Consider the following 20,467-nt stretch of genomic DNA (forward strand, 5'->3'; position numbering starts at 1 on the left):
TCTGCTCTGCACCACTTCTCTTATTCACCCTTTGTTTTCTGTCTTACACACGAAAGTACGAGGGTTCTTTTCCACACTTACCTTATTGTGAGGTTATCCTTCTATCTCTGTTTGACAGCTAATTGTGCAATTGTTCTAATAACAAGGATTCAAAAAGGATTTGTAGAGTAATCAGGAGGCCTGTAGAAATTAGTAAACAAAAATCGAGAGTGAATTCTCAATAAATTATATGTTATGGTCAAGATGCCCAGTTGTAAAGTGAAGACTCTTCCTTTGAGAAAATTTTCCCTCTCTCTTCATTCAAGGAGTGCATGCAGGGCAGAACTCCATTCTATTTCAGAGTCAACGACACCCAGAGCTGAAATTCCGCTGGTGCGCAGCAGCACAGGCCATACCAGGAGATACAATGTGAAATAATTCTGTAGTAATCAATAAACAGCCACTGCCTCAAGCCCCCAAATGCCCTTCTTGCCCCCTGGCTCTCCCGGCCTCTCCCCTGCAATCCTGCAGGGCGGTGCAGCAATTCCTGGCACAGAGGGGGCCTCCAGTACCTTGACACACTTGCAAACAACCCCATCTGTTGTTCAGTGTTTTGAACCTGCCTTACACAATTGATCAGTTTTCCTCTCAGCAAAAAGACGAAGGACAACAAAATGTTTGGTATTAAAACCAAGAAGGCAACTCAGTATTTTCTCTTTGATGACTAATAATGAAAACCAAAACTATTTTTATTTTTTTACAAATATACTTTACACTTTACACTCAAGTAAAGTGTCACAGTGGAGCAGTGAGAAGATCACTGAACTTGGTGACACAATAGCTGGACTCCAGTCCCCACCCTGACACCCATCACCTGTGTGAACTTGGAAGGGAACTTAATTTATCAGAGCCTCAGTTTCCCTATGGGTACAAAGCAATAATGACAGTTCCTACTTCACAGAGTTATGAAAGAAAAAATGAGATAGCAAAATGTGAAAGCACACAACTCTGTCCCTGGCACGTCATCAATGCTTGAAGAATTCTAGTTGAATTAGAATGTGAAAAGCTAGGGAAAAACTACTTGAAAAGACTTTTTATTGAGGTAAAACATACGTGCAGAAAAATGCACAAATCATTGGTGTTTACTTTAATGAATTCTCACAGAGGGAACACATGTAACCAGCACCACATCAAGAAATAAAACATCATCCATCCCCAGGAGCCCCCCTTTCAGTCACCCAGCCCCACGGGGCTCTCAGTGCACTGAACTGATGGTTTGGTTTAGCGTGGAAACTGAGAATACTATGCACACCCTGATGGGCTTTAATGCTGAAAAACAAACAAAAGGGTTTAGGGTGAGTTGTTCTTCAGGTTGAATAGAGAACCTGTGATAAAGTAGAGGAGAGTTCAAGATTAGCACAAAATCACTCACTCACTCTGCAAATCTGTGTTGATGGGCAAGTCTGTGAACAACGCTGTGTTACAGACTATGGTGTTTGAGAACGTGGTCCCTGTTCTCTAGGATTTTTACAAAAGAATCAGCATTAGCCAAATGGGAAAACCCAGTGTCTGGGAATCAGCGAGCAGTCTGGTTTCTCCTAGGCCATTGGTGAAACACAAACCTGGACTGGAGGGCTGGACTGGAGAATGCCATGAATGCCAGGGTAAGGATTCGGTAGGCAGTGTGGAGCAAAGGGTGACAAGGTAGAAATATTGTTATTGTGGAGGATGGCTTGAGGAACAGAAAGACTGCTCACAGGAAGTTAATTAGGAGGCTTTGGGAAGCAGTTTAAGCCAATGGCACATCAAAATCACCCAGAGGGCTTGTTAAACCATAGATTACTGGCTGGTCCCCAGAGTTTCTGGTTTAGTGGGTCTAGGGCAGGATCTGAGAATCTAGATTTCTAACAAGTTCCCAGGGTGCTGTTGTTGCTGCTCGACTTGGTACCACACTTGGAGGATCACAGGTCTGAGCCAATGGTTCTCAGCCTTCAAGATACATTAGACTCACCTGGAGGGAGTTTTTTAAGTAACTGTGCTCAATCTCCACCTCTGAAAGAGTCTAGGAAAAGCCTAGTCATTGCTATTTTCTAAGACCAGTTCTACTTTGTAACCAAGTTGGAGAACCATTCATCTAGATAGTGATTCTGAAATATGGCTGCTTCTCAGAATTACCCAGGGAGTTTATGAAGCAGCTTCCTGGACACCACCCCGGCACATTCTGATAAGGAAATCTGGAGTGGGGCCCTGGCGTTCATGTGTTTACTCTTCACAGACTAGTCATTGTGATGCAGCCAGTTTCTGCACTGGCTTTTGGGAAGTGCTAGTCTAGACAGAGAAGTGAAGACACAAATCCTGGAAACGAAGTAGGAGGCGTGGCCACAGCAGAGTCCCTAGGATTTGCTGGCTGGTTAGATGGGCAGATCAGGGGAAAGGGATTGAAGCCTAGAGGGCGGAAAGAGAGTAAAAAGTCACAAGAAAGCCTCCTGTGGCAGTCAAGGCGTTGCCATGGTAAACTGCTGGTTGCATGAAGAGCCACTACTTGAGTGAATTCTCTTCTTGCCATCAGCATGGCGCCTCCAGACACCCCATCTTCTCAGACCCTGACAATCAGTGGAGGCTAATTCATGCAGACTGAGCCCCAGGAGGCTCAAATCTCTAACACTGTTAGAGAAAATTAACAACTGTTAATTTTCAATGAGAAACAATAATGGCCATGGCAGCCAAGCATTGGTATCTCCCCCATGGACGAATTACACGGAGAGCCAAGTTATAATCAGAGAGTTGCTGGGTAGGCATGGAATCAGAGCAAAGGAGTTAATTGTATGATTCAAATGTTTAGAGGCATCAGGTTGTGATAACTGGGTTCATTCTCCTCTACAAATAAATATGGACGAGACTGAAAAGACACATTCCGTGGTGGACAGTTCCTAATGGGCACAGCCAATATTTGCCCCAGTGACTGCCATGTTTATGCTCCGCTATCAACAGACTTATTAACCCATTATTTCTGTAGATATATAAATACTCTCAGTCAGATGAGTCTCATCTTGTTTACCTATGGGATACTATGTTTCTTAAGGTATATTGTATATCTCTTGCCTGAGCACGATGTATTTAATCGTTTAGTCTTCATTTCTGGGATGGTTCCTCAACTTCTCTGTTGCCACGTACAGTTCATTTTCATTCTTTTGACAATGATTGGACTCTTTTTAGAATTAGAGGCTAATATTTTAATTAAGAGTTCTATTATGTTCTTTCAAAAAATGTAATTTACTTCCAGGATTAAAAGAGACCTAGTTAACCATGAGCATATGAAGCCTTTATACTCAGACCGTGAGGCCATAATGCCTGGGTCACCCTTTGCCTTCTAAGAGCCTCCTCAAAGAGCAGGCAGGCAGGGAGCTGTAATTAGAAGGGAAAGAATCAGGCTCCATGAGTGTGCGTGCCAGCCTCAACCTGCAAAGTGATGGCACGAGTCCCAACCACATTTTAGCTTTACAGTTATACTGAAAGTGAAGCAGCTCTTCATGAGAGCCAAAAATAGAACAAAGCATTTTATCATGCTTGATATAGATAACAAAGGAAATAAATCCAAACTACAGCATTTGGTTGATCTTTTTTGGGGTGGGGGTAAAGGTGGGGGCGGCTGAATGTAGACTTTCCAAATGCATATTTGTTGCTTAGTAGGATAAGGAGGAGCTTTTTACCAGCAGGGGCAGAAGATGCAGGTGCGGAAGGCTTGAATCTGCTTTCCCCAGGAACAGACAGGATGTGTCTTCGCCGACCTCTCACTCCTCTCTCATGTACGTCAGGCCTTCTGGGTGATTGTGTTCAGATTCTTATTTAAATCCAATTAAATCTGAGACTTGAGTAAACACACATGTATACCATCCAGAAGATAGTATTAAAGGATTCCGCATTTAGGCCAGAGCAGCTGTATCTTTTCTGCTATTTCAGATTTGTTCTCTTTCTTAGTATCTTTGGGGCAAAAAAAAAAAATTGGCAGTAAATATTGGAGGTTTTAATTTCATACAAAACCAGAGTGTCCCTCTTTTCTAGTCTTTCTCCCTTTTTGGTCTAGGCCAGACCGAAGGCCGATGATCTGATCAGGTCTCCCTCCTTCCAGGGACTCACCATCGCCCACAGAATAAAGTCCACCCTCCCAGGGGGACCTCAGATTCCCTCTATGAGCTGGTCCCTCCTTGTCTATCTAGCTTTCTATGCTTCCACTTCTCTTCTCACATAGAACATTCCGTCAAGTCCAGACTCTTGCATTTTCTCTGGCTCACAGCCATTTCACACCTGCAGGATTTACTGGCTTGTTTCTCTTGCCTGGGAGTGGAAATCATGCCGACTCTGGAACAACACTGCCCAACCTGCACTTGGCTCTGATACTTTGTTCGTGGTCTGACCGTAGGCAAATCACTTAACCTCTCTGTGCCTCAGTTTTCTGTTCTTTAAAGCAGGAATGATAGTATCTATCTGACATGGTTATTGCGAGGATTAAGTGAATTCACAACATGTGTAAAATACCCATGCACATAGGAAGTGCTTCATATTGACTTCTACTTCTCCTACACAACTAAGACTAAACATTATTTCCTGTGAGAAGTCTTATCTGAAAAAGCCTCCCCCGCTTTGTCCAAGAGAGTTGATTTATTTAATTTCCCCTTTGTGCCTTATATATCTCCTATCATTGCATTTGTACCCCTCGACTCTCAACCCACACCCTCCCACCCCCATCCTCGTTATCATCACATGTGTTTGTGTGTAACTGATCCTCAACTAGCTTGTGAGCTCTATGAGGAGTTGTCCTCTGTCCTCATTGCCTTATCCTCCCCAGTGGGTAGCACAATAACCTGTGTGTGGTAGATGTTCTGTGAAGGTCCAGGGAAAGAATAAGGAACCATGTTCCCGAGGTATAGAAGCCGATATACACTCTTTCATTATTACTGAACAGTTTCTAGAAAGAAGATAATTGAGGGCTACTCTGTGGAGGACAAGACCTTAAATTTACAATCCTTGCATACTCACTTTTTGCCAAAGTAAATTATAAAAGATCATCAGACGTTGCAAGATTTTAGTTAACACACAACAACATTTTTGCCCTTCATGGACGTAGATGTGGAGTGTATCGATCAATCGCGAACTAAACTAGGTGCATAACCATCCTGAGAACTAGCTAGGTGATCTTGGGCAAGCCACTTCATCTCAGTATCATCTAATTTGTAAACTGGGAGCAATGATAGACTAGGTACACTCTCCACCTCACGGGAGTGTTAGAAAATGAGAGAATATAATTTTTGTGGACACTTCTGAAAATGTAAACTGGCAGTTTTCAGCAAGGAGTGATTTTGCCCCATCCCCCAGGGGGCACTTAGCAATGTATGGAGACATTTCTGGTTGTTGCAATTGGGAGGATGTTACTGGCGGAGGCCAGGATGCTGGTAAAACATCTACAATGCCCAGGACAACCCTCAGTTCCCCATCAAAGAATTATCAGGCCCCAGTGTTGCTAGTGCTCAAGTTGAGAAATCCTGATGTAGGGTGCACTGTGACATTTCTTCACGTTTGGTTCTGTTAATATTTATTCTTACATCTTTATTGAAGACAACAAAGGATGACAATAATACTTAAGTTTTGCAAACTATAACTTGTAGACTCATGGATTTATTGAATTGTAGCTTTTCAACATGCCATTCTCTGGCACCTTAGTTAACTAGCTGCCATTATTGGACCAGGTGCTGTTCTAAGCACTTTCCCTTTATTAGTTCATTTAATCGTCATCACAACCCTATGAGGCAAGTACTTTATTACCCTTACTTTACAGATGAGGAAACTGAGGCAAAGTGACAAAGCTGGGTTGGAACTCAGTCTTGCTCCAGGCATCGGGCAAAGAGCCGAGTAAGACTAAGTCTCTCCATGTTGGTCCTCCACTAGGAAGCATCTGACTTCCTGTCTTCAATGTTTTTTCATCTTGTTTTATTTTTCTTTCATTGTCACCTTTGGCAGAGAGATCAACTCTGGTTTATCAGGTCTTCTTAACAGAGGATCTACTGAGTTTGAGGTGTTAGACTGATTGCAGAGGAAAACAGCAAGGAAAAGGGCATAAGAAATTAAACCTCTTGGGAATTTGGGGTTGGAGCCTGGTCATTTATGTAAAAGCACTTTGCAAGTTGCAAGGCAGTGGTTTTTAAACTATAATGTATTCAAGAATTAGCAGGGTAGTTGGTTAAAAATGCTGATTCCCCAGCATCACCCTCAGAGCTTCTGAATTGGAGGGTCTGGGTGGTTCCCAGGAATCTGCTTTTTTAACAAGCTCCCAGCCAGGTAAGCTTGATGCAGGCGGTCCAGGCACACACTCTGAGAAACATTCCTGTATATGGGGCTTGGGGACGAGAGCTAGCTAACCCCCAAAGGAGACTTGGGTTTGCCTGCACATTAATTCAAACCACCTGGGTGGGAGCGTATTTGTGCTGTTCTGGTCCCCATAACTCACTAGCTTTAGGCCAAGGAGCTTGATGGAGAGGGCAGGGATGGGGAGGACACAAAGGAGAAGAAAGGAGCAGGCCAATTACAACCTCTTCCAGGGAGGTGATTGTTTGTCTGTGGACAGCGAAGGAGCTGTCACCAGAGCCCCTTCTTCCTGCAGTGTCCCCCTAATTGGCTGTTGTGGCTATCGTTCTGCCGCAAGGGAGTTTAACGGAAACAAGGAGAGAGAAGAAAAGGATGCCAAATAACTTGGAGCAGGAACAAAAGAAGAACGGGGCTCATTTTCACCGGCACAGAGAGAAGCCCTGATTGGTCCCTCTCCCCAAGGTCCTCTTTCACACCATCTCTACGACCTTTCCCCTCCTTTTTCTTTTCTCCCTCACAGGGACCAATAAACACAGGTTGTCTGGGCCAGCAGAGCGTTATAATTATCCAGGGAAGATTCCAATGGCCCAGAATTCTGCCAGAAAGTAATGTTGTGCTATTGCCAAGTGGCGGTGTTCTTCACCTTCTTCCTGAATCACATTCTCGTGTGATTCACCAGGCAGAGGCTCTTTTATTCTGAGCATCTTTCCAAGAGATCAATTGAGTTATTTTGATTTGAATATCTGAGCATTATATGGCATGCGTTAACAATGTAGGCAACTTACCTTTCACTGAACTAAGTAATTTAAAGTCATTTCAGCAACATAGTGTAGCGTAGTGATTAAGACTGCCTGGCTGCAGTCCTAGCGCTGCAAATCACTAGCTGTGTGACCTTGAAGGTTACTTTACATCTCTAAGTCACAGGGACTAATCTGTAAAATTGAGATAATAATAGGACCCTGCTCCCAACACACACACACACACACACACACACACACTTCAGTGGATTGTTATGACCACCAGATGAGACAATATATGTAAAATACTTTGCCTCATTCACAATAAACCCTCAATAATGTTTGCTTCCATTGTTTTCAACTTTTTTCCCCTGAATTACTGATGTTTGATACTTTAAACCTCATATCTGGACAAAAATTGGCAGAAAAATACAAGGAAAAGAGAAACAGTGAAAAAAGTGTTTCCACTCTGTTCACTTCGAGTTTCAAATGCTCGCGACACACTGTGAGAAGATCAGCAGATGAATTCCATCCAAAGGGAAGGACACATAACTTGAGAAGCAAACAGACAGAGGAGAAGATAAATCACTCCGTTGCTTACCACACACATCGTGAGATACTGAATGTGGATTAGAAGTTTCTTAACAATAGTTTGGCCCCCACTTCTTGAGCGGTTTTATATTTCCAGACTGCAAACAAATGGTCATATGTGTGAAAAAAGTATGTAACAGGCTGGGGGACAAACTCAAGCGAGCCAGCATCCCAGAGGCTCTGGAGTTCTGGTATGTTCGCTTGGGGCTCCTTGCACGGGGAATATTCTAAGCGCAGTGATGCTGACAGCTGTCTCATTCACAGGCAGGTTCCTCCAGGTCCAGCTCTGAGAGCAACAGCCTCCAGTCAGCAGAGTGATTGAGCAACTCACCTCCCACTGAGGTACACAATGAGAGAAAGTCTGGAGTTTCAAAACAAAAGAAAACCATACAGCCCTACTGAGCAGAGCTAATAACACAACCTGCTCTTCTCCTCTAGGAAATTCACCCTCAAGCGAGTTCACCTTTACCAGAGTTAGAAAGCATGCTGCAATTTTTTTTTTTTTTTTTTTTTTTTTTTTTGTGAGGAGATCAGCCCTGAGCTAACATCCGCCAATTCTCCTCTTTTTTTGCTGAGGAAGACGGCCCTGGGCTAACATCTGTGCCTATCTTCCTCCACTTTATATGGGACGCCGCCACAGCATGGCTTACCAAGCAGTGCGTCGGTGCGCGCCCGGGATCCGAACCAGCGAACCCCGGGCCGCCGCAGCGGAGCGCGCGCACTTAACCGCTTGCGCCACCGGGCCGGCCCCCGCATGCTGCAATTTTATAAAGTGACTTCAAGCAATGTTTTAACTTACTGCCCATAAATTTTATGTTGAAGTGGAACCTTATAGAGTGAATCATATTGTATCGTCTCTCAACTGAGGGCCTGAATGGAAGGCAATTATCATTTGAATAATAGTTGTAGCAACTAATTTAGCCAACGTTTAGTTTTGGACTTAAAATTGCTCTATTGTTTTTGTATTACCTAAGTCATACATGCTTATGGCAAAAATTATTATTTTTGAACTAGTTAATGCAAAGATGAGAACAAAGAATAGTTGGCTGGATCATTAGACCCATTTTAAGAATTCCACAAAGATCTGTACATGTTTGCGTGTTCCCTACATGGCCCCTGAGGAGGACACAATGGGACATTTTCTTCTAGTTCTTACTTTGATTAGCATTTAATTAATTAATTTATTTATATATTTATTTATTGAATTTACTTATTTATTTATTTTTTGTGAGGAAGATCAGCCCTGAGCTAACATCCATGCCAATCCTCCTCTTTTTGCTAAGGAAGACTGGCCCTGGGCTAACATCCGTGCCCATCTTCCTCTACTTTATGTGGGACGCCGCCACAGCATGGCCTGACAAGCGGTGCGTTGGTGCTCGCCCAGGATCAGAACCCGGGCCGCCAGCAGCAGAGCGCAAGCACTTGACCACTACGCCACGGGGCCGGCCCTGATTAGCATTTATTAAGAATTGATCTGTGCAGAGCACTGTGCTGGACACTGGGGTTGAAGGGGGAGAAGGAAGAATATATGCCAAGAAATGACAAAGGTCCAACCACTTAAACAAGTATGGTTTTTAACGGAAGAGATAGATTTCCACATGGATAATACAAGAGGTGATGGAAGGATGAATGAGGAAGCTCTTCATTATGTCATAATTATGGAAATCACTAGCTTCAAATTACCAAGTTAGAGCATCGCTGTTGTCACCTTTACTGAGATGGGACAGGAGAGCAGGACAGAGAGAATGTCAGAGAATTAGACACCCAAACAGAAATAAGTGTGGGTCTGACAGCATGCTGTACCTTCCAGCCTTTTCCACAGCATGGTATATATATATAAAGAAAACCATAATTTTATCTTTATAATTCATCGAAGCAAAAGGACTTGTATTAGAGGAGAATGAGACTCAGGTGACCTAGGTCTTGTCCAGCTGTTTCCAAGGCTAACAGGATTGGCACACCTATAGCCCGACATACCCCCTGAGAACCTCTGCACATTTGAGAAATGCTGCTTATTTACATGGCTTTGTCCATTGGTGAGCTAGAATCTTCAACATAATGTGAAGGAATGTTGCCACACACACGTAACTACGGTGTGTGTGATGTGGCATACTTAGCAAGGTAAGGGACAACCGAGCTGGCATGGAACCCCAGCCTGAACACTCACTAGTTTACACGACTTTGGGTAAGTTAGCTCACTTCTCTAAATATAAGAAACTGTCACTAATAATATGCAATGCGCATGCTGGAGCCTGAGACACAAGGAAGAATGTATGCTCCTATACACACTTATCAAAATATCCTCCCATATTTTGAATCAAGTGGAAAAAGTCAATGGAAGCTCTCCAGTGAAAACACATGCCAAGCTTTGCCTTACCCAATCTGTTCACACACCACTATCAACCCTAATAACTGAGAGGCTGGTGGGGACGTGCTGGTTGGGAATGACTCTCTCTGTTGCACAATAATACAGGGTTTACAGCCTGTTTTTATTTAAAATTATGTTTTATTCTTCATTTGGTTTCTGCACCATTTTGATTTTTTAAAAATATTACGTTAAAATATTGTTTTTGTTGAGTGCTGGGTTTTTTTGATGCTCTCTTAAATTTTGTTCCCACGTTGAGTGCATCACTAATCCTGGTCCTGAAAATATCTGCTTTGAAGGACTATTATAATTAGGAATAAAGATTGTCAACTATCTTCACAAAATCGGTACTTAAAAGTAGTCAACATTGCTGCGTTATTTTACAGTACCTGCTGAGATTCTGTAGCTCTTACAGAGCCCGTTTGCTGGGAATCCCTGAAGCGGCAATGTGAGAACAAGACACAGTGTAGTAACATGTTCGAGAAGATAGACAGTGAGTTCTGAGATCCGCCTCCACATCCTGCTCACCAAGGAAATGTTGATCTTCAGCCAGAATGTGCAAGGAAGGGCGCTGGCCCAGCTGGGATCTCTCTTCTTCTAAGTTCGGGAGACCCTCTTGTGTATTCCACACCAGTCTGTACTCCGATGCCCACCTGTCACTGTAGACCTCAATGATTACTCACATAGCTTTTAGTCTTTGTTCCCAAAATATTCTGTAAGTACTGAGTTTACCAATAGACTTCCACAAAAAGCTCCGATTCCCTCCAATATCTTCAGCAAAATGCTGGTGGCCTGCTTGACTAACTGTCCTGTAGGCCTTCTGTCTCTCCAGCTAGGTAACTCTTTCTCTGGCCCAATGTTGATTCTCAGGGGACAGACCTGGGGATTTTAAATCCCTCTCTAGCAGAAAAAAATAACTTCCCGTTAGGAGTCTGACCAAAGAGCTCCCTGCCAGCAGTGGGGGCGGTGGGGGGGGGGGTTACCTGAGTCCCTTCTTCAGCAGCAGCAGCAACTCAACAGCTTTCCTGCTGAACCACTTCACGTGCAATGCTGAGAGAGCTACGGAAAAGAAACCACCGTGAAACATCACCTGCCTCGGCCCCTGAGAATGGAACCCCAGGGGAATTTGAGGGCAAGCACAAGAAAACCACCAGTGTACAGTTCAATTCAACAAACACTGAAAAATTAACACATTGAATGTTTCTAACTAACTGCCTCCGCTTATTCTGTGACGTGGTGTCTAGCACAACAATTCCGTGGTAATTTTGCAATATGTTGCTTTCAGCCTAGGAAGAGAAATAAATCGGTGCTGCTTTAGGTCGTTTGTAGAGAGTGCCAAAAAAAAAAAAAAAACCAACTTGTTAAAGATTGAAAAAATATTAGTCATCAAAAGAGAAAGTTCTTACAAGAGGAAAGATTAGGCAAAAAGTAATATCTAGTCACAGCACAGGGCTTTCCCTATGATGAATTTGCAGCCTAAATGCTAAAATCTGCTGTTTCCCATTTCACCTTATTTCCACAGTGACCATGGCTGACATACAGCCCGTCACCAACAGCTCCTGCCCTTTGTCTGCCCTGGATGCTGAAGGCTCCATGAGCAGAGAATGAGCAAATGTGGGGTAAATGTTGGCTGCTGATTTCATTCTCACTTGGAGCCTTATCTCTCTCACTTCTGAGTCACTGCAGAGCTCTCAGATTTGCCTCAATCTGACTCATTTTACACTCTGGCTTTTCTATCGACTTCTTCCTCTTTGTGTGTCATAAAAATAAAATGCACTACAGGATGCTGCTGTGTTCCTAGTTTGCTTGTTCAGATTTTAATTCAAATTCCTTTATTATTTATTCTCATCTAAAAAGTAATATATGTCCTATAAGCTATTCCAACAATATAGAAAGATGGAAAGCAAAATTTAAAAATCACTGATAATCACATCATCAAAAAATAACCACAAGTAACATTTTGATATAACTTCTTCCAAATTTTTTCCTGCCTCACTCTCCTTATTTATTTCTTCTCATCCATTTTATTCCCCCACTTATTTGAAATGCCACTCATATTGTAAAGCAAATTCCCAGATATTCGTGGGTGTGTTTCTAGACTCAGTTCCAGTGATCTTTTTCATATTAGCTCTCAGAGTTCTGAGGACTCTTCAAGTCCTTTAAGATGTGATTTGGAAGGAGGGTGTATGGTCGGTAGGAAGCAGATCCGTCTGCTGTGACAGCCTGAGGTTCTAGGTCTCCCATTCCTCCTTTTCCATATATTTGGGCTTCTGTGTGAGATTTTGTTTGAATAAAGAGTTATGAGAAAAAAACAAAATAAAAGCTTCACATATTCTGTTTCATTTTCCTGTCAAGATATGAGATTTCGATATTAAGTTTTTGTAACAGTCATTTTGATGTGACTATATTGATGTGACTATATTGATGTGACTGTTTTGAAGTGAGGATGCTGCTATACGGCCGAAAAAGCAATCATTACATGTATAATTCTTATGTGAGTGCAGTATGAAATAGACGTCCTCACCTAATTCCTGAGCCATCCCTGGGCACGATTGTCCTTTTCTGATGTCCTCTGTTGATGCGTCACTCTGTTCCAGGGAGAGAACAGGGTTTTCACAAGGTCTATGTTCATTCTTGGCTGCTCTCACCATCCACTAGTGGTGTGAAATTCAGACATACCCCCTGAGACTGGAGGACTCACAATGGCTGGACCTGACTTGCTACCCAGAGACTGCCTATTTAATACACTATTTTTCTTGCTATAGCAACTGTCGCCATGCAAAATATGAGACCACAATGCCCCAATCACTCCTGGTCTGTCTTTATAGGCCAAGGATAGATCACCACCCTATTGTCATACCCTCCTCCCTCACATTCCCACACTCGCTAACGAAACCCTTTCGGACTCTCCATGACTCATTTCTGCTCCAAGAATAACCATTTCCCAGCATTCCTGAGAGTAGGGCTTTTTTTCCTGGGTAGGGAAAAATCTCTGTTCTATTAACTGGGATGTGGCCTTGCCTCAGGACCCAAGAAGGAAAATAACAAAAAAGTTGTGCATTGGTGCATATTAAATATTTTGAAGTGTGGGTTATCTGTCCTACCCATGAATACTTCATCACATAAGCAAAGTAAGCAAAAAGTCTGCGTATTTTCTGAGAATTCATTTGAATGTTAAATTGTCTGCCTCTTAATACTTAATTTCTCTCTTGAGTTTACTATGGTCTTATTCATTTACATCCAGTTAATAAATTATTTGGCTGTTTACTAATGGCACTTTTTTGAAGATCTAAAAGATATATACCTCTGTTTCTGTAGACTTCCTCATTATTCTAAATCTATTTGAATGGATGTAAAGTAGATACTATGAAAGAGTAGATGTGAGAAGGGGGGATAATCAGACCTCAAATAGATCACTAATATTTATGCAATACTCTCAATGATGTATGTGAATTATATTAAATTTATAATTATGGTTAGGAAGGCTAGGATATATATATATTCTTGGAGGCTAACTTACTTATAACAGGCTTTTGAAATATTTTGTTGAATTGATATGACTGTAAAATTAATGCATATGTAATTTTAAAAATCCCAACAGTATAGTATTGAATAAAGTAAAAGTTCTCCATCATTGGTGTAAGAGTTAGAGACAGAACAAGGGTCAAGGATGTCTTTGGTACACATTACTTGGTAATAAAAAAAATTTATTTTACACTTTTGCAGGATCATTGTGGTGTGATTACGCAAAAATATCTCAGATTGGAGATCTACACCAAAACCACACAGTTTTAATCGCCTTAGCTTTATAATACAATTCAATATCTACCAGGTCAAAGGCACGCTAATTACTCTTTTTTTCTCCTCATGATTATATTGATCTTGTTTATTCTTCCAGATAATGCTTTAGAATCATTCAGTCAAGAACTGAATTAAACTTGGACTTTACAGAAACAGTATTTATGGAAGCTAAGAGAAATGACACTATCTAAAGGCGTGATCTTTAAATGCAACTCTATTAAATGCTACAAGCATTTTGCTTCAGTGAGGATCACCAGAAACTATTTTCACCTTTAATGCCTAACATTTGTCCTCATTGTAAATTAGAATTTGCGAACACAGTTGGTGGTTCATTCTATTTTCACACTGTTTTTCCCAAGGGAATGTCGGAAAGGTGTGAGCCTGTCGTCCTGATCCATCAGCACCTCAGGAAGGTGAAGTGTTATTGGATCATAACTTTGCTGCTGCTCTCTTCATAGGAGTTCGATGGTAGAAGCTATTTTTAGGGAGGAGCAGCCAAGGAGATGTGGGAAAGAGGAAGAAACTTCAAATTACAAATTGGGAGGTGGGCTATTGAAGACTAATTTTGTTTTTCCTTCAGATTAATCTTCGTTATTCAGAAAATTTATGGAAATGCATCTCTACACACAGTTTCTAGCTGGCAACACAAGCCTGCTACCCGTTCCCCTCCCTCTTCTGCTTTACCTTATGTTCTTTTAGGTTGGTGTGAAAAGAGACACCCTCAAGCTACAGGTTATGGGATTTTATTTTAAAGATGCATGGTGAAATGAGAAATCTTTAAACTCTTTCAGGTTACAAAGAACAGGGACACGTGTAATGGGGGTCAAATACAAGGATGCCCACCGAAATAAGAATGACAGAAAATAGCAAAAGAGTTTTATATTGGTATATATGACATATTTTGAAGTGTGGTTCATCTGTTCTACCTGTGAATACTTTGCTGCACAAGCAAACAAACCAAGTGTGCATTTTCTGAGAATTCATTTGTATATTAAATGATCTGCCTCTCTCTTTGATTTTTCTCTTGACTGTACATAGTTTTATTCACTGATATTCAACTAATAAATTGACTGTTTACTAACAGTAGCTGCCCATTCAGGCCTCAAGGAATTAGAACAGGATCTATAAAATGGCATTCAGAATACAATGCTTCCCACCTTCAGATGTCCTCCCAGCAGGGACTCAAGTCATCTCTGCTTTCTCATCTTCTGAGACTACGTAACCACCTCTGACGAGCTCTCTCTATTCTTGTCCTCTGCTTCTGGGCATCTTCTTACTCTTGGCACATGACATCTCCCTATTGCCCTCTCTCTCTGTCTCCCTCATCCCATGCCACTTTGCCAAATCTCTCTGGATATCTGGCATTCAAACTCACGGGAGAGAGAACCTGATTAGTTCAACCTGTCACTGTCCTTACTGAAAAGCTCTGGTAGTAGCCTCTAAATGGGCTGCCTCTGCATCAGGCATCAGTCCCTGGCCCATTCAACTGTGACCATGGCAGGGTCACCCGGCAGAAAGCATGAGTCTCGATGCCCAGGGAATCTCCTGCAGCTGCTTCTCTCAGAAAGACATCGTGCATATGGCAGGCTTTCAGAGTGGAATGGCCTGTTTAGTGTGGGAAAATTTTAGATTTTTGTTCACGCTCACTAAAGAGGTCAACCCTTGTACTACCATAAACAGTGGTCTTGACATTGGTCATTGAAATGACAGAGTGCCACAGAATGCAGCTCAAAGTAGCACATGTTGACAGCAGAGATTTCTTGGCTTTTCACCACTCAAACAGCATCAGTGAGTGACTCCAACCAGGAAAGCGTAGCCGCTGGTGAGTATGGTACATATGTGACCTGTGTGTCCCAAGTCACACCGGCCTGGGGCTAGGACATCAACATCAGCAGCTGAATAGAATTTGTCAAAGTCCACCCTTTTGTGCTAGAAGGAACTGATTCCTCCCTCAAATTTTTCACCAATAGAGCTTGGAGTTCCCAGAGGGCTTCTCCGTGTGCACTGAACACTAAGCCTCTTGAGTGCCATGGCATGCCTGAATTCTCTCCATCTTTTGTCTTGAATCCTTGTGATGAAGACCCTGGCTGCAGCTGATGCCAAGAGTAGCAGCTGTGCCTCCCGCCAAAAATACCACTACAGCTGCTTCTGCCACTGCCGCTGCCTTCCAGAGTGAAACTGCTCCTGTCTGCATAAAAAGATGTCACTAGATCTACACCAAGTGTAACCATGCCCAATGTCAAGGGCCCTAACAACCAGCCAGAGCTGCAGCCAACTCTGCTTCCACTAATGTTGCTGCTTTCCCTGCCAGCCCTGTTGTCACCATCGGTGCCACTCCTGGGTCCTATGAGCCTAATGCCTTCCACTCAGTGTCCAGAGAGAGCTAACGGAAAAAGAGCTTCTTTATTATTACTTGTTCTTTCATTAAAATTTTATCCTATACAAACTCAGTCATGAGTCCATAGGAGCTGGGCTGGGGCATAATGCAGGTGACAAAGTGTGTTCAGAATCACCCCTCCTTTCCAATATCAGCTCCCTGGCTTCTCCACTTCTCTTCATTTCTTTGGGATGAGTTCTTTCCCACCAACTTCTTGGTCCTTCATGTGCCTAGGAATAAGATAAGCCTCAGCTAGCTCACAGCTGCAAGAGAATTAGCCACTTCAGAGTAATTAGCTACACATTTTTATACAATTAAGTAATTTAAAGGTCACCCAGGCTAAAAGAAATAGTCCATAAGCATGTGCTTGAGGAGATTTAGGGATATCCTAATATACACGACTGACACGAAGAACAGTTAGAATTTTGTCAGCTATACTCTTCCCAGTCTAAAGAACAAAAGAGAAGGTGGGTAGTTTTCCTGGATTACAGAAATGGCAAGACCAACATGCAGGAATTTTCACATTTATTCAACATCATCCAGAGAAAGAAGACACTAAATCTGAAAGACAAAAATATCCCAATCACTACAAATGTGTAGTCTATTTTAACACAAATATCTTATTCTTCACCATGGCCTGAGTAAAATACTTCCTCAAACTCAGTCAAGTATTTGCTGTATTTCTCTGTTCACCAAGACATTCTTGTGGACTATTAAGTTCACTATGAGCGTTAATAAATTTGGGGTGGTGTGAATCACCTACATAGACAAGTTATTTAGATACCTGGATATTTAAAAAGAGAAGATTGACCTAGAGATATAAATTGGTGAGTTTCAGCATGTATGTGAAGGCAGGAGAGTAGATGAAATTACTGAGAGAGAGAGAGGGAGTTTAGAAAAGAGAAAAGGGCTGGAAAAAAAGCCCCAAGGAACTCCAATATCTAAATATTGAATAGAAAGAAGGATCTGGCAAAAGAGATCCAGAAAGAGTGGCCCAGAGAAGTAGGAGGAAGATGAGAAGAAAGGGATGTCATGGAAAGCAATTTAAGAGACAATTTCAACCTGGCAAGAGTGGTCAGTGCTGTCCAATGTTCCTGAGTGATCCAAAAGCATGATTTTAAAAGTTAAAAACATGACTTTCATAAAAATATAAAATTCACACAAGCCAAATCTCTACCCTTTTACTGAGTTGCAAAATAGCCTAGTGAATAAAAACTTAATCAAAGGTGCATATCCCTATAGAACTATACCCAGATGAGCTAGACAATGCCTATCACTATACTAAAAGGATACCCAGTAATCTCTTTCATCTATTTCCAAATTTGGGGTAATTTTTCTTAACAAGGATCATGTAATAGGAGACCTCAAGGTGTCCATTGCATGTAGCAATATGGAGGTCACTGGTGACCTTAGCAAGAATAGTTGTAGTTGAATGGAGGTGGGAGTGGAGGCAAACTGGATAGTTGAAGAATAAATGGAAGGTAGGACAACAGACACACTCTTTATCCAGAGTATATTAGTTTTTAACGAGATGATATCTTAAACTACTTTTGACTGACTGTCTTTTCTGAACCAAGAATTGTGACTATATAGTCTGACAATGAAAATATGCTAATGGGCCTGAACATATAAAAAAAGAACTAGGCAGGGGGATCCATCCTCATGTTTAGCGTTGGACATAGAGTTAGCTTTCTGTATAGTACTGAGTAAGTGCACACTATATTTACTGATCATTTCCTACTTTAAAGTTTTAGAAAGTTACTCAAACTAAACTCTTTACTGGGAATTACGGACACTCTTGATTCATAAACATCTTTATCTCCCTAAATTCATGTCCTTGTTTATGATACTTACTTTAAATGGGATATTAGAGAGCCATCACTTAGTTTCTTTAAAAATAACAATTTTTCTGAAACTATAGAGAATGTTTCTTTTGTGAAAAAAGTATTTATGCTGTCTTTTTATTTCCCCTAGGGCTATTAAACACTGTGTGGTAGTCCTTTATCAGCAGTGTTTATACTGCATGATTTTGTTTATTTAGATGCTTGTAGAGTGTAAAATTATGGGTTTGGTGGTTTGTAGCCAGAATTTGCTTCCCCACTTCCATCCTTCCTTTTACTTGAATTTTGAAGGTTTTTTTTTTTTTTTAGTATGTTTTTGTTTTCCTTTGTAAAGCAGATAAAGAGTATGTAAAGTCCCCAAGGAACTCTCCACAGAGTGATAATTGGGGAGAATTCCTCTCCATTTTGGAGCTGCCCAGTTTTCAAGTCAAGTCATGTAAAAGGAGTATAGCTTGGGTCAGGCTAGGGGTTGGACTTGTAATGTCTACAGCTTTTCCTTATGAGGGTAGTTCATCTGCTTGCCCTTAACTTTTCCCAGAAGAGATCCTGTTCTCTTTTTAATTTAGGAAGCAACTTAGGAGGCTGATTGTCTCAAAGCTATGGAGAATATCAGTTTTAGTTCATTTATTCTCTGCAAGAGCCAAATATAAACCTACTTTGAAAGAAGAATCTAGAGCTGAGCTGTTCACCTCTCTTCCTCTAAATGGTTGTGTTGCTATGCACTCTTGGAGAAGGGAATATCAGCCTTTGTCAGCTTCTTACATAACTCTCAGCTCATCCTGATTTTGTGACTTCTCCACTCTTAAATCTCACGCATTTTGGGGAGCTCAAGTCAATTTGCCTTTCAGAAGTCTGCATAGAGTTAAAATTATTGAATCTACTCAATCATGAACAGCTATACATCATCAATTATATTAGTTTTTATTGTTATTTTTGTTTTGGAGGGCTGGGAAGGCCTGTTGGTTTTTTGGCTGCAATGAACAGAAAATTAACTTGAACCAAGTCAGGCAACCAAAACAGGCAAGGGGATTTACTGGTTCATGGAAACCAAGGATTGAAGAAACAGGAAGGATACAAATGCACCTGGCCCCTAAGTCACCATGAAACTTTGGCCTGGATTTTACAAGATCTCTCTCTCTCTCTCTCACCCTCTCCCTCGTCCCCTCCCAATGGCTCACCTCTGTTCTTCTCAGAGAGTTGGCTTCATTCTCTTTCACTGAAGACTTGCTTTCTCCATGGAACAAGAAATATGACCAGTGATAGCTTCTCATTTCCCATTTTGTGATTCCCATGTACCAGAGAAGTACTGAATCTCTTCTCTACTTGGTGCTTAAAATTACTCGGGGAAGAGCTTCGAATGGCTCAGCAGGGGGAGGTGCCCACCCCTACACTGATCAAAGGATGAGTCAACAGTACTGCTTTGTAAGACCTTGGTGGTTTCCATGGGAACCACAGGTTGGGTTGGGGAGGGGAGAGGGTGAGAGGGAAGAAGTCCCAAAAGAAGGAGTGGGGCAAGGATGCTTGGTATCCACAGAAAGGAAACAGTACATACTCTTTAGAAGAAGGTGGTGCAGCTGTATGAGTATGAGGAAATTCCTTACCTGTATTTGAGTGAGCAAGCTGGCATATGCTTATTCGTTACTGCCCCACATCCACTCCCAAGATTGGATTTTTCACCTTTTAGGCATGTGGAAAAAATAGGCTTATTTGTGTGTACTTAATGATAATTAAGACCTTTTTTTTTGTATTATGAGAAAAGTTTTCCCATAAAATTCAACTTTTTCCCTCATGTATTTGTTTGTTGATTGATGTTGGATCCACAAAGAAGTTTGAAGCGGTTTAAAGGAAACACATTCAGACTCCTTCCATTATGTGTGACGTGCTGAAAGTAAAACAAATCTTCCACATAGTCAGTGCTGAAAATAAACTGTGATTTCAATCACAGAATCAAAGCATCATCCTGAAACCCACCCTGCAGAATTCTCATAAAACCGCCATTTGAATTGCTTTTTGTTTTTTCTGACTTTACTCTAAAGGTTATGTAAGCATTGTGCAGGCCATGGCTCATCTCAATATTGGATAAAGGAAAACTTCAAAAATCTCCTAGGAATTTCCTCTGGCTATAAATAATAGAAAGGGTGGAATTTTTGACAGTCAATGGATAAATTTAACAAACGATTACTCATTAAAAACATAAACACAATGAAACCAAAACCACCCTGGCTTTGAGAATTGACCTCACTAGCGAGATTATTTTTTTCCTTTTTCTTCCCCTTTTGTCCTTTTTTAAATGGCTCTAAAGCAAAATGTGCTATTGAAAGTTATTTTCAATAGTCAGTATTCAATATCTATTCAATATATTCGATATTGACTATTGAAAACCAGTCATCTCTGAACACCCTTCTTGCTTTCCTTT

The 20,467-nt window shown here is 41.5% G+C and overlaps 1 long non-coding RNA gene across 1 annotated transcript; it reads right to left on the minus strand.

Moving 5' to 3' along the window:
- Positions 1-1,082: 1,082 nt before the first annotated feature.
- Positions 1,083-19,373, minus strand: LOC131395945 (uncharacterized). The gene is made up of 4 exons (XR_009216429.1): positions 19,230-19,373; positions 12,557-12,620; positions 11,016-11,091; positions 1,083-3,960 (listed from the first exon to the last, which is right to left on the minus strand). It is a non-coding gene; the product is annotated as an uncharacterized LOC131395945 (long non-coding RNA).
- Between the last annotated feature and the right edge of the window lie 1,094 nt (positions 19,374-20,467).

Source organism: Diceros bicornis, chromosome 1, assembly GCF_020826845.1.
Source record: "Diceros bicornis minor isolate mBicDic1 chromosome 1, mDicBic1.mat.cur, whole genome shotgun sequence".
Taxonomy (NCBI): Eukaryota; Metazoa; Chordata; class Mammalia; order Perissodactyla; family Rhinocerotidae; genus Diceros; species Diceros bicornis.